Here is a 14713-nt window from a genome sequence, read left to right on the forward strand (position 1 = left end):
GGTTACGATTATAACAATCGACACCACGAATTGATCGATCCCCTGATTTCCGTTGAGATAATAGGGGTGATTGAGTTTGTATAACACTGTGATTCACAGAATTATAAATTATATATTTCCAACACTTAGATTACACTGTTGAGCATAGATAAATAGATAATTACTTATCGCACGAAGATAAGATAGATATGTACGTTAGAGCAGGGCTCTTATAATTGGATTTAGTGTATTAGTGGACGTAGCACTATAATATATGTCGGAGATGAAAGAACACCGGAGTCTGTAATTGAACAATTGTACTTATTCAATTCGATTGTAATTGTTCGAGAGTTGTGATAATGAGCTTGGGCTCGAGGCGACAGTCAGTCGCCGAACGTAGCCGCGGTCACGGGATGAACGCTTTGCCTAGCAAAGGTATGGAGTAATTCTATAGCTCTCCTTAAAGGAAATATTCGTGGCGACATGCGACAGTAAACATTCCATCGGTTTCTGTCCCGTGGCTCGCCACACGCAGACCCTATTCTTCGAGTAAGATGATTGCCAGATGTCGATGCGTCTCCGCAGTACATGTTCGGCTAGCCCAAGGGCCCGTTATAAATCTTAAGGTTTAGTTAACTAAAGTCTTTCAAACAGACAAACAGTCTTTGTCCCAACTACGGGAAGATAGGGGAGACATATTTTTCAACGAGCGGCGTCTCCCACTAGCAACTTTCTCTCAAGGGCAACTAGCATCTTATTCTAACCACCGATATGGAGATTGACCAATTAGCAGCAACGCCAATTTCCCTTACTTTCTGAACGAAGGCTTTTCTCGACGAATCCGATGATCTCGTGTCCTTAGACACACCCCGTGATAGTTTTCCTCTGTGGCATCATCGGAACGGGAAAGGCATTCTTTCTGGCGACCTCATCAAGAGTAAAGTCTTTACAATCAGCAACTATTCAGACTTAGATTTCGTGAGAACGTTCATCTATCATTCCGTTGACCGCGGATTCGTTATCGAACCTGAGATCATTGTCACTAGTGCCGCAAGCGCTTAATTGCCGTGTTTGAACCTGTGTTACCCATACTTGTGTTAATAAACCGTAATGTTACTATACCGCGACAATGGCTAATTTCATTGAGGAATCATCTAACGCTCCCAACCCCATCCTCGACGTTTCTCTGACATATAAAAAAAGGCGAATGAACAATAGCCCGTTCGTATACTTTATTCACAAGGCGAAGTTATACTTCAATAGCAAAATACAGACTGACTTACTGACTAAAGGACTGGGATCTTTACCTCCTCACTATGATTCACATATCTCACGGGTGGGAATCCGGCTACTGTCTATTCTCACTGCTATCGCATGACCAGGTGTTATATGCATATCCTGAGATAGATCATGGGAGTTGTGGTGTCTTCACAAGAGATATCCTGCTTTCTCCCATGGGTTATTTACATTTTCCATTTCTGCTGCTATATTTTTATTGATTGTAGTATAATTCGACACTACGTTTGATGTACGGTACAAGGGGAAATGAGAACATTTTCAATATTATATGTTTTACGAGTTTATATTTTTTAAATGTTATATTTTATAAATTATATACATTCAGAAAAGATATGAAAGTTATAGAAGGAAATCTAAATAGAATCTTGTCATATTTTTTATTGATTACTATTAAAGTATTTTGAAAGCAATATGATAACATACAGCTCTACACAATATTTTATTGTTTTACTTCTCACTAAATTTTGCAAGTAAACCAATTAATCAATCAAAGTAGGACTACATATACATTGCAAATAACTGTAACGTCCTAAAAATTACAAAATTCATTAATAGATATTGAAACATGGTAACATAATCCTTAAAAAGATCTGTAAAATATAACACAAGGGTGAGCAGAGAGCAATCGCCGGTATCAACGAATGCCAAAGGATATGCCAAAATAGTAGGTCTTATTAAACAATCTTTTATTAAACGATCAACGTTTTTTGCAACGATGTAAACATTTGAAACATTCATCCAACACTGAAACACTGGATATTACTCGCCTCTCGCCGTAGAGGAAAATTATAGAAACTACGAAAGTACGTATGCAGTGTAGGAAGTATTGAAGAAAGGATGTATTTAGTGATGGAAAATAATTTGACTCCAATGCGTTAGATGAGCGACATTGTAGAGTATCCACGAAGTTCCTAAGAATCATGTAGTACTTAACGATTATTGAGATAAAAGGAAAGAAGAAGAAAAGTGGAAAGATTAGAAATGATATACTTGTGTTGCGAACTTTGAGACGGAAACGGAAAGAAGATGCGCATGATACGTTTAGAATATGCACATGTTGAGTAGTGGAGAAATGACACTTATAGCTATATAGAAGGAGAAAAATAATAACGGATAGATTCCTTCGTTCGTGCACTTAAATCAGGTGACCATGTGGTTAGTATGAATTTCTGTAATGACGTCATTGGAAGAAATGGAGTTAATTATTCCTGCGCGATATAAAACGCAGCATACACCAACCTCCTAATTATGGAAATTTTCATCACTTTATAGACGAATATATTAGTATGATTCAACAGTTGACGGTAAACCTCCGAACGGGACGGACCCCTCAGCCTAAAAAGGGACAGCAGGCTTAGGCCCTAAAAGAAAAAGCGACAAAGAGTGAAAAATACTGCAGTGACATCATCGTGATATAAATTAAAAAAAAAGAAAAAAAATAAGACAAAATAAAAGTATATAAAAAAATGGAAGTTACCGAGAATGATGCAAAAAGCAAGGCAACGAAACCCACCTTAGAACTAACAAGAAAACCCACCACAAGAAAACTAAATCCGCAAAAAGCGGCGAAGGAAATCAACATCTTAAGACTGTCCGCGCAAAAGACGCGTAAACTCAACCCCCAACCAAACCTAGATGCCAGAACCAAAGGATTAGAAAAAATACTAAAAAACACAAAACAAGAGTTCCCCTCCGCCCAGGACGAAAGTACCAAAGAAGACAGAAACATGAGACCCGTAAAAGCTGCCTTGCCCCCAGCGATCGCAACACATAACCGATTCAGCTTGCTAGAATCAGAACCACACCTACAGTCACAGCCGGGACCAGCAAACTACCCAACGCCAAACACAACGCTAGAGCGAATTAAACAAAAAAACCAAATACTACGCGACAAAATGGGAAAACACAATCCCACCTCAGACGGATACCCCACAAGACACGCTGCAGAGGAGCGCACGAAAGCCCCATCCACTACAAGAGAATACAAACCGCCGCCTATCAACATAACGTTACAAGACCCTAAGGACACAGTAACGCTCATAGAGAAAGTAGCCAAGATCAACCAGTTTTATATCAAAAGGATACACTGGGGTAAGCATGCTCTCTACCTCCGAAATCTATCCGATTTCCACACAGCGAAAGAAACGCTTCGGGCAGCCAACACAACCTTCTACACGTATACACCCAAAGCAGAGAAACACCACAGATACTTGCTAAAAGGCTTAGACAATAGCTACACCGAAATGGAAATACTCACGGACCTACAAGCCTTGCAAATAGACGACGTAAAATTCACAAAAGACACACGATTCACGACAAAAAGATCAAGGGAGATCAATATATTGCTCCCAATTTACATAATACAAGTATCCCCCGACAGCAACATAAGCAAACTCCTAAGAATAAACCATTTTAACTACTACAAAATAAAATGGGAAAAAATAATAAAAAAAAATAACGATATAACCCAATGCCACAAATGCCAGCGACTAGGTCACACAGCACAAAACTGTAACCTAAACTACCGCTGTGTAAAATGCACCGAGCCCCACGGCCCAGGCGAATGCAAAATCAAAAAAGAAGAAGCAGTAACCAAGGAGAAAATATTCTGCGTTAACTGCAAAAACTACGGACACCTCGCCTCTTACAAGGGGTGTCCAAAACTCGTGGAGCTGCGCAAAAAGCTAGCTGAAAAACAGAAAAAAGACAAGGAAACAAAGATAAAACGAATTGCCCAAATAAGCCGTAAATACGTCCCAGAAATAAAGTTCTCTGACGTAGTGAAACAACAAACAAAATTAAATCAAATAATCGAAAACACATCACAATTAACAAACTTAGATCCGCGCTCAAGCCAAAGCTCAATTACAATCGATAACTCCCCCCATCTAAACATTATAAACGTTATTGAAGACTTTAAAAAAGGTATTCTCCAAGCGTTAAAAGAACAACAAATGGAATTAAATGAAATAAAAAATACACTATCAACGCACGAAGAAAGGTTCGACGCCATCTTCAGCACTTTCAATAGTACAGATGAAGAATAACCAGAATCCACTGAACCAACAATTACAGCAAAAAACACATAAATTTAACCTAAAGCATCTGAAAATAATTGCAATAAATGCTAACTCTTTAATTTCAAACCAAAAAAGATACAGTATGCTAACCCTAATAAATAAAGAAACCCCCGATATGGTACTCATCTCAGAAACAAAACTAAACAAAAGACACAATGTACACTTCAAAAACTACTCCATGATAAGACACGACAGACCGAACGCCAGCCAAGGAAGAAGAACAGCGATCCTCATAAAAAAACCCTATAAAATACAAAACAATTCTAATTGACAAAATAACAAGTTTCAAAACCTTAGAAACAACGATCATAAAAATAAAAATAAGCAATAAGGAAAATTTATTCATCACTGCAGCCTACGCAACCAACGGAAACCAGAAAGAATTTAACTACGAATTCAATAATCTTTTCGAACTCTTACAGCTCAACAAACCGGAAAACTACTATATAATAGCAGGAGACCTTAACGCAAAACATACAAGCTGGAAAAACGAAATAAACAACACGAGAGGCAACTTCATTAGAAACTGGCTAGACAATAAAAGCATCCATTACAAAACAAACTTGTACAGTTCCGAGCTACCCTCTTACCCAAAAGGGCGCTCATACCTGGACATATGCCTAGCAGATGCGCGACTAAAATTTTAAAACCTACGTCCAAATAACACCCTGAAAACCTTAGCCTATGACAGTGACCATAACGCCCTAATATTTCACGTAAGCAAGGAAACATCTGACCTCCTAACACTCGAAACACAGACCGAGATACCCAGGTACAACTATAAAAAGACAGACTGGAAAAAGTTCCAAAACATACTCGAACAAAACTGCGGCCTAAAGATCTGCAACAACGTCAACCTAACAAACAGACAAATCGACGCATTCATAGACGAAATAGAAAAACATACACAAACCGCTCTCCAAAAATCTGTGCCTGTTGGAATACAACGATATCAGTCGCATGCGGATAGAGTGTTTGATCATACGGATTCTTCCGTTCGTTGCCCAGCGCCAGCCCCACTAGCGTGCGTTTGTGAGATGCACCACGGCAGTTAGCACGTGCATGCTTTTATAAAAAACGCCGGAAGAAACGCGAGGATATGGATGGAACATTCTAGATGGGCACGTCAAGAAGCTACTAGAAGGTTCTGTGCCACATGTGACGCCACACAGACACCCACACAAGTCACACTCATTACTGCATAGAGAGTGGGGCTCTAAACCTTTTCAAGGGCCATGGATCACTAAGCCAGTCTGTGAATAACTAGCCAACTGTCTACATTCCAGAACACACACACTTATAATTCCTGTAATAATTGTTTAATAAATATCACATTGTATTATTTCAACACAAACATTGTGTCTTCCACAGATTATTAATCCTAATTCCAAGATTAAATTCTAACAGTGCCAAACATAAAACATAAAAACTCATGCGAGCCCTATATCAACAACAAAATAAAAGAGCTACATTGAGACAAAAGCTACATAATCTGCAAGATAAACAACATAAAACTTAACTATTCTTACGACAAAAGAGAAGAATTAGAATTCCTAAAGTACCTACTATACAAAATAAAAGCGCAAATGAAACAAGAATTCGCAAATTCTATAAATCATTACTGGACAAACAAAATAAAAAACATCTCCAAAAATGACTCAGCAAACATGTTCCCACAAATAAATCAAATCTTTAGACCAAAAGAACAAAACCCCATCCCACCTCTCAAATTGCCCCCAGAAAATGCCTCTCTCATCCAAGAAGCAGGTATAACGATACACAACACCATCAAAGACACCGAGGGTACCTTCATAATATCTAAAACAATAGAAAAACTAGACATTATCGGCACCCACTTTTCCAAAATACATACACAAAACGAACACATGGGCCGAGAAAAACTAAACAGAATTATCATCGCCGAAACAAACAAACTCAAAAATGAAATGGAACAAGACAAAACGCTAAACAAAACAGTCTGCACATTCTCAAACGAAAACACCGCAGACAACCCCAAACAACCAGATCCAGAAATAAACTACTTCACAAATTACAATCAACTAAACACAATCTTCTCCAAACTAAACAACAAAAAATCCTCCGACTTCGACGGTATCCCAAACATTTTACTCAAGCGTCTACCGAACAAAATAAAATGGTACTACGCAGTACCCTTCAACAATGCTCTAAACAACACATATTTCCCCATAAAATGGAAAAAAGCCAAATTGATAGCTATAACAAAAAAAGATAAAGACGGCTCATCACCCGCAAACCTACGACCCATAAGTCTCCTCCCCAACATAAACAAAGTATTTGAAATAATCATAAATAACCCCCTAACCTCCTTCTGCACAAAAAATGACATAATCCCAGAAAATCAATTTGGCTTCAGGCACAACCACTCTACAATCCACGCAATAAACAAACTTACGTCGGACATCTGCTGGGCCCTAAACGCAAAACAGCGAGTAGCCGCCTGCTTAACAGACCTCGAAAAAGCTTTTGACACAGTCTGGATCCCAGGTCTCATATACAAATTGATCAAGATAAACCTTCCTAAACACCTAATTAAAATAGTCTGGGACATGATCACGAGCAGAACATTCGTAATGACCGAAGGTGCAAACACATCAAGCAAAGAATTGTCCATAACAAACGGTCTGCAACAAGGTACAGTAAATTCCCCGCTACTTTTCAGTATTTACAATAGTGACTTACTGAACCTCTTTAATCTCAATACATCCACCCACAAACGCTCCATAGCCTTCGCAGATGACCTAATCATCTACGTAACAGGCCGCAAAACGAAGACAATAAAAACTGAACTGCAAGAACTCTTCGAAAAAATAAACGACTATTACCACGCATGGAAACTAAAAATCAACACAAGCAAATGCGAAACCATGCTGTTCGGACCCAAGTTAAGTGAAATCGGCCCAACAGAAAGAGAACACCGCAGAGAATTCCAAGTAAGAGAAAAAGCAAACAAAGGGGCACTCATACCACACAAAAACTGCGTAAAATACTTAGGAATAAACATAGACGACAAATTAAACTACAAGCAGCACACCGAAACCCAACTTGCTAAGGCCAATAAAGCATTCTGGCGAATAAAAAGACTATTTTACTTCAAACATCTCGACAGCAAAGTGAAAATACTATGCTACCAAGCACTAATCAGACCAATCATTACCTACGGCAGCCCAATCTGGTACAACATATCAGCCTCCCAGATGGAAAAAATCCGCATATTCGAAAGAAAATGCATCAGGGCTTGCCTGAGCACATACAGATCCGAACACAGCGGATTCAAAAAATATGTAAAAAACAAAACAATATACGACCTAGCCAACATTCACCGCATCGACTGCCACATCCTAAAGCTAATAAGAAACCACTTCGCGCAAGCAGCAAAAATAAAAGAAAACAGCTTAGTTTTCAGCTGCCTATTTCCTAACAACGCATATTACAAAAACACTCTGAAACAGGCCACATCCCCCCAGAAGCCTTCCTATACCTAGACGAAAAAAACTACCTCCAGGACCAAAACAACATCCCAATAATATATCACATAAAAAGAAAAACAGGGATCAAAACCATACTCTACGAAGAAAACATAAATGGACAGACCGCTGACCCGAGATGGAGATACAACATTGCCCTCCCCCGGAAAGACACCAAAGACAAACACAGAAGAAACACAAAAAAATACTGGTGGATACAGAACCCATAACAAAGTAAGAGAGAACATTAAACCGACAGAACTCAATTCTGACACCGCATAACACAGGTGTAAAATGTAAACACTGTAAATATTTGTAAATATTTGTAAATATTTGTAAATAATCCTATTTGTCCCCCCCCCACCCGCACCATCCCTCTCATCCCACCCTTCCCCAAAGTTACACAGCACCCAAAAAGCAAACTACCGAAGCGTCCTGTTTTGCGACCAAGTTTTTCAGGACAGAAAAAAAAATAAAAAAAAAGCTCCGCTCCCCAGAGGCTTAAAGCCAAAAACCGCATCATACAACAAAAAATGTAAAGCGCCGACACATAATACAGCATGGCTACGTCGTACCGCCGCGTATCGGTACCTTTGCCTAACATACCATTACAAAAATTCATGTTTATTGTGAATATATGCACTTAAAATCTGTATTTTCTGGGCCCAATAAACTCCTTTTAAAAAAAAGGCCTAAAAAAAATATTTGTATGATTTGAATGTACAACCGTCTCTAAAGAAATTGCATGTAGAATTTTAGCATGTTTCTCTTGGCATAAAAATTGTGCAATATGATCAAGCAACAGTGATATAAAATAATATCACGTTGCAGTTTATCTGAACGAAAAAACGAAATATTTACTTGTGTAATATTCACAAATAAAACTATGCAATTACCAGAGATATCGCAATCGATCGAAAATGTTGCACGATTCAAAACAGTTTCTTAAAAAAAGTTGAAAGAAGTGTTGGTTTATTAGATCATGTGAAACAAGAAAGTATTCACATAATGACAACTCCGAGGCTCTACTTCCTAGGATTATAGGATTTGGAGGTGCAGCTCTACCCCAGAAATGCTTGTAGAGCCTCTTCACCTCCATTGCCTCTGGCGGTTGCCTGCCTGGTTCTAAGTAAGCCAAGTCATTGTTAACAATTACATCGGCCAACATCCTTGGACACATTTTAAAGATCTCCTGACAGCATGCGTTGACCCAAGATGACGGCATGCAGATAGGTTGTGTTCGCGTCGCTTCGTACACTGTCCGTGTGTACAAACAGAACGCCACGAATGTAATCCAGATGTCTTCACGTGGGCAGACGCCACCCGCCACCCGCCACCCGCCACGAATGCAAGCATGGTTTTGCAACCCTTGAAAACGCAAAAGCCTGAAAAAGGGGCAGAGTGGTCAACCCCTAAAGATACTAATATAAGCGCTACACCGATAAAGCAAAACAGCCCAGAAATCAAGAAGCGGTCTGATGAAGAGAAGGAGGATACTAAAGAAGAATCGCGGCCAATACCCGACATAAGGGAACGAGCTAGCGATATGGAAAAGAGGGTCCTACCATTCTGCCACGACCCGAGCAACAAAGTTAACAAGGGCAAACCGCAACGATAATGCGTTACTTTAAGGATATGAGAGGATTTGTGGAGAATCTCCTGCTCCACAACTGTCATCTAGCCGAAAGGCTAGAACAAGCTAAAAGCTAAGAATAAGGAAACTGCGATATTAAGCGCTGTGAGTAAGTCGCTGGAAGCCAGCAAGCGGTTTAAAACGGCCGTTAAGAAAACAACGAAGGCCGAGCCAAAACAGCTCTCGTACGCGGAAAAAGTGAAGATGGCCAGCAATAAAGCGGACAAATGGCGGTAAAACCACCGAGAAATGTGGTTATAATCCGGTCGGAAGTTGAGGATGGTGAAATAAGAACCAGCGGAGAAGCGCGCGACGCGCTATTCACGCTAGTAATCCCCCGTAAAGGGGGAATACAAGTCACAGCAGTTGAAAAAAAAATAAGCGACACCGGCCTAATCGTGGAAACGACGAAGGACTGAAGCCGGAAGGACTGAAAGCGTTCACAGAGGATGTACAGAATACACACATAACGTACGGACATTCGGAGAAAAAATGAAATAATCAGATGACTCATGCGGAAAATCGTTCTTTACATAAGTGGATGAATATCTGGAAAATATTCGAAATTCGAACATCTTACACATGTTCGCACATTTATCGAGAAGTGAGTTGTGTATTATACAATTTTTCTAGATGTATATGTTTTTTTGTCACATAAATGTTATTAGGCCAGTTGCTGAACAAGAGCATAAAGATTCATCACTTTGAGCAGAGGCATATGCTTGTACGAGTTTAAAATAATCTTCTTACCATTGAAATCTATCCATAGTTACGCTATAAATTATAATACAATTTGTATATTGTATTTGTATTCAACAGTACATCTCAACTGAACAAATGTATTGCGTAACAACTATTTATCACTAAAGCGAAGATGTCTAACCCAATCGAATTTTATTGTCAATGTTAGTATTATTTTAGAAATGATATAAATAGTAAAAATGAAAAGGAAATAACTTTTAATTCTCTGATAATTTAATAAGAGGAGCATCTAACGCTCCTTTTCTCTCGATCTGTTTAGCAATAATTTTATTCACTAATTTTTCGAGAGCTTCAAATATGATCTCACTGCGCTCAAGACTGTCAATAGACAACGTGCAGAGAAAACTTTGGTGCCTCATCTGTGAAATGCTGTCAAAAAGGCTTTAAGTGAAAACATACATACATGTCTGTATGAAAACTGCAACTGCTCATGAATTCAATTTCGACTCGGATTTGAGAATCCTATAAGATATCATTTTAAACTATACTAAATATATAGAGTACGCTGTCCCGCGTATCCTGAAGATATCTTTAAAATGACGGTCCTACCAAATTAAATTCAGACTGTTTTCTGAAACTGCTTAATCAAATGATGCATTGATTTATTTATAGTAGTAAATCTGGGCATCAGAAATTTGCTCCGTCCATTTGAAAGTCCATCGAACTCGGTCTATTTTTCACCGTTACGAAACATATATACTCTAGTAGGAACATTCCTAACACGATAATGCTTAGAGGAAAGCACGCCAGAATCGCTGTCTCTCAAATCCATTCAATGAATAAGAGACGAATGAAGATGCGTATTATAGTTATATGCAAGTATCCGTAAAGTGGTGTGAGACGTTCGAACAGGTTTGTTCGATGAAAATCAGCTACATACTCTGTTCCGGGTGAAGAAATGAGCCGCAAGTGGAAAAGGGTGAAAAGGGAAGGGGAAATAAGGAGAATACAAAGAGTTGATGAATGTAAGGAATGGAAGCTGAATCTCAAAATAAAGAACAAGAAAAAACAAGCTACTTACGATAACACGATTGCTAGTCATTTGTTCTCGATGACGATTGCCTATACCACCGCCCTTGTTGAATATTTTAGCAGTTCTAGTATATTTGAGCATATTATATTTATATTTCGATGCACACTACCTCTTCGACCATTTATTTCCGTGATTATGACTGAGGAACAAACAGAAGATACTTATCGTAAATGAAATTTAAGCAAGAAGGAACTTTTTGCGATGTTAACTCCAAATGAGAAAATATGTATATATCAGTATGGATCATGACCTGCCTTTTTTTTATATTAAATGTTTTGAAAAGTTGTATTTCAAAGTATGGCATGGTTTTCGTCGAAGGAAATCGTTTCGTGGAAGGAAATAGTTTCAAATAGTGAAAGAGCAAAATTATATAACTCTGAAAGAATAATATAATTTAACATGAAAATATTAAAAAACTGAGTACATCGAAATATAATAGATATTTTACAAGGGAAGTAAAAATATAGGTAAATAAATATAAGTAAAAAAGTATAAGAAATCATTTATTTTTTCTAAAATATATTTTGTATGGCGCGTGCTATCATTTTGTTATCTCAAATTTATCTTCTATTTATATTTCTTTACATAATTTTCACAATATATTTGTGAATTAGATGTATTTTCATAACCTACTACTAGCGTTCTACTAGCGAGTTTTCGCATGCTCAATGAGATATGTAGTATAGGAAGTGCATAAATATATATTTTTTATGTATCTTCAAACACGAACTAGAATATCGAGCATGTTATCATTTTCCTGTGGATTGTAAAATGATCAACCGTGGTTGATAAATTAACAAATTGTAAAAATTTGTCGATTTGTAGTACGAGCGCGGAGTGCGAGTAGTAACGATAGTGAACACACAATTGAATACCCAAACGACAAACTCCTGAGCTTTATACTTATTTTTACGTGGGTCCAAACTTTATCGATTCGATATAGGCTCCGACCGCTCTGGGTTATTTAAAATATATGTCGGGTTAAGATGGGAATTTTGGGCGCGTGACAACTCTTCGCGTGGACTAGCCAATGTATGTCCCATTGTATCGGCACCTCCGAGGTAACCTCACACGTGGCTAGGCCCGCTCTCGAGGCCGCATGCCGCCACAATCACACTTCTCGGAAAACCCATACAACCACTCGTCAGACCTCCGTTAGGCAAAACGTTTATCTCGTGACCGTGGCTACGTTCGGCGACCAATTGTCACCTCGAAGCCAATCTCGCTATCACTAATTTTAAACAATTACAGCTATAATAAAATCTAGGCTAAAGTACTAGAGGATGTTCCGAAAATTTCCAAGGAAAGGCTTCGGCTTTCCTTTCATCTCCGACATATAGGTAGAGAAATAGGAAAGGATAGGGGAAGACGTTTGGATATAGTGGATTTGAAGTACAATTTCATTCGCAAAATATAGCGAACCAAGAAAGAACCGTGGAAAGATTTGGACATTTGTGCGCTTCATGTGACGCTGGAGAGAAGAAAAGAAAAAAGAAACGAGAGGGAAGAGACCAAAAGAATGAAAAATAAAACCTTTCTTCACAAAAGACAGAAAAGATTCACTATGCATATTATTCGCTTCGCCTTATCGTTATCCACGTACGTACGCACGCACATTCACGGTTTCACCTTATACACTTGTTTCGTACTATCGTATCATTTTACCGACCAGTAGCGGTTGAAAATCCTATGTACTGTCTACCTCTCACTCGGTCGCAGATACATCGTTGAAGCCAGTTTAGACTCTAGCTCTGTTTAGACTCTAGGATATCGCGCGGGAATATACGCGCTTTTTCTCATACCTATAGAAATGTTAACTCAAATTTGGCGAAATTACTTATAATATTTATATTGATATTTATTTGATCTATTAGAATCGTTTTTAGATTAATATTTATATAATATTCCATAATCCATACAATGATTTTCTTCAAGCAAATAATAATTTAATATTTTTTTAAAAGTGTGATATCGTCCAAAACAATCGCTTCTGTGTAATGGAACATTGCAAAATTTACAGACAAAACATATTCTACTTCTTTTCTTTTTTAATTGTGCAAATTCTACATTGGTGTTTTGGGGCTTTTTTACTCCGACGACTAGACACTATGTTTATAAGTTTATGTTTTCCGTAATTTGATAGTCTTTGTGGGTGATCTAGTCTGGATGATCTGCTTGTCAGCTCATAAGTGTTCGCTGTACTAGATATTTCTTCGTCGTTTTCCTTTGATCCACAATCTTCTATCCACGAAATTATCACTTTTTGCAGGAAATTTTTTATATATATTCTTATTCTATGGCCCATAATCATTCCCGTTGGGGCCCCGGGAGCATCTCCTTTCGTCCCCTCGTAGTGGTGATCCCCACCGCTTGTCCTTCACCGTCGTTACTTCTGAGGTAATGGGCGTGATAGGTATTGAAGGAACACTCGAATATGTTTAACAATAAATATTTATTAACAAAATATATTCGGTGAGTATACTTGACGTAAAACTCGCGGTTATTAATTTCGGTTCGTGGTTCGCGGTTCGCGATTACAAGTTCGAACTCGGGTAGATTCGGGTAGATACGATTCGATATGCGCTACGAGTTCGGACGATGATTGCCTGAGATGTCGAGCAACTCGGATCAGTGATTGCTGCCAACTATCAACTATCAATTCGGACAGGCGTCTCGCGACTGACTTTCCGTCACGATGATGCTGGATAGGAAAAACTATGATGGGGTGTGTCTAAGGATACGAGATCATCGGATTCGTTTAGGAAAGCGTTGGTTCGGAAAGTGAGGGAAGTGGACGTCGTCGTTAATTGGCTAAATTTTGAGTTGGTGGTTGGAAAAGGATACTAACCATCCTTGAGAGAAAGATGCTAGTAGGAAGCGTCGTACGTGAGAAAAGCAGATTTCCCGTATCTTCCTGTAGTGGGCGGTAGGTATAGGGGCTGTTAAGACAAAGACCATTTGTCCCTTTGGAGGACCTTAGCTAAATTAATCCTAAGATTTGTAGCAGGTCCTTAGGTTAACTGAAAATATTCTGTAATAATGTATAGGCATCTGACAATCATCTTGTCCGAAGAATAGGGTCTTTGTGTAACGAGCCATGGGACAGAAACCGTTGGAAAGTTTGCTGTCGAGTGTCGCTACACTTCCTTCTGTTACTGCCCTCTTAGTACACATTCCTTGGTCAGCCGTTCCACCGTCTTCTGGAGACGACTGACCTCACTCTCCAGAAAGCGCACCCTCCTCCGCAGATATGCGCTGTCCGCGTGTTCATGTCCGTGAATCGGTTAGCTGTCCTTCTCGGTCCCTTCTCTTTCCTCCGATTCCGTCTTTATATCCTCTTTCCGCACGTCGTCGTCGCCAACGGCACTGTCGCGGATGCAGAGACGACAGAGATCGGCGATTGTTGAGGCGACGGCGGAGG

General features: G+C 38.9%; 1 pseudogene; it reads right to left on the reverse strand.

Moving 5' to 3' along the window:
- LOC117163155 (very long chain fatty acid elongase 6 pseudogene) overlaps positions 1-14713 on the reverse strand; it is a 70281-nt pseudogene that overhangs the window by 22318 nt on the left and 33250 nt on the right.

This window comes from Bombus vancouverensis, unplaced genomic scaffold, assembly GCF_051014615.1.
Source record: "Bombus vancouverensis nearcticus unplaced genomic scaffold, iyBomVanc1_principal scaffold0024, whole genome shotgun sequence".
NCBI lineage: Eukaryota > Metazoa > Arthropoda > Insecta > Hymenoptera > Apidae > Bombus > Bombus vancouverensis.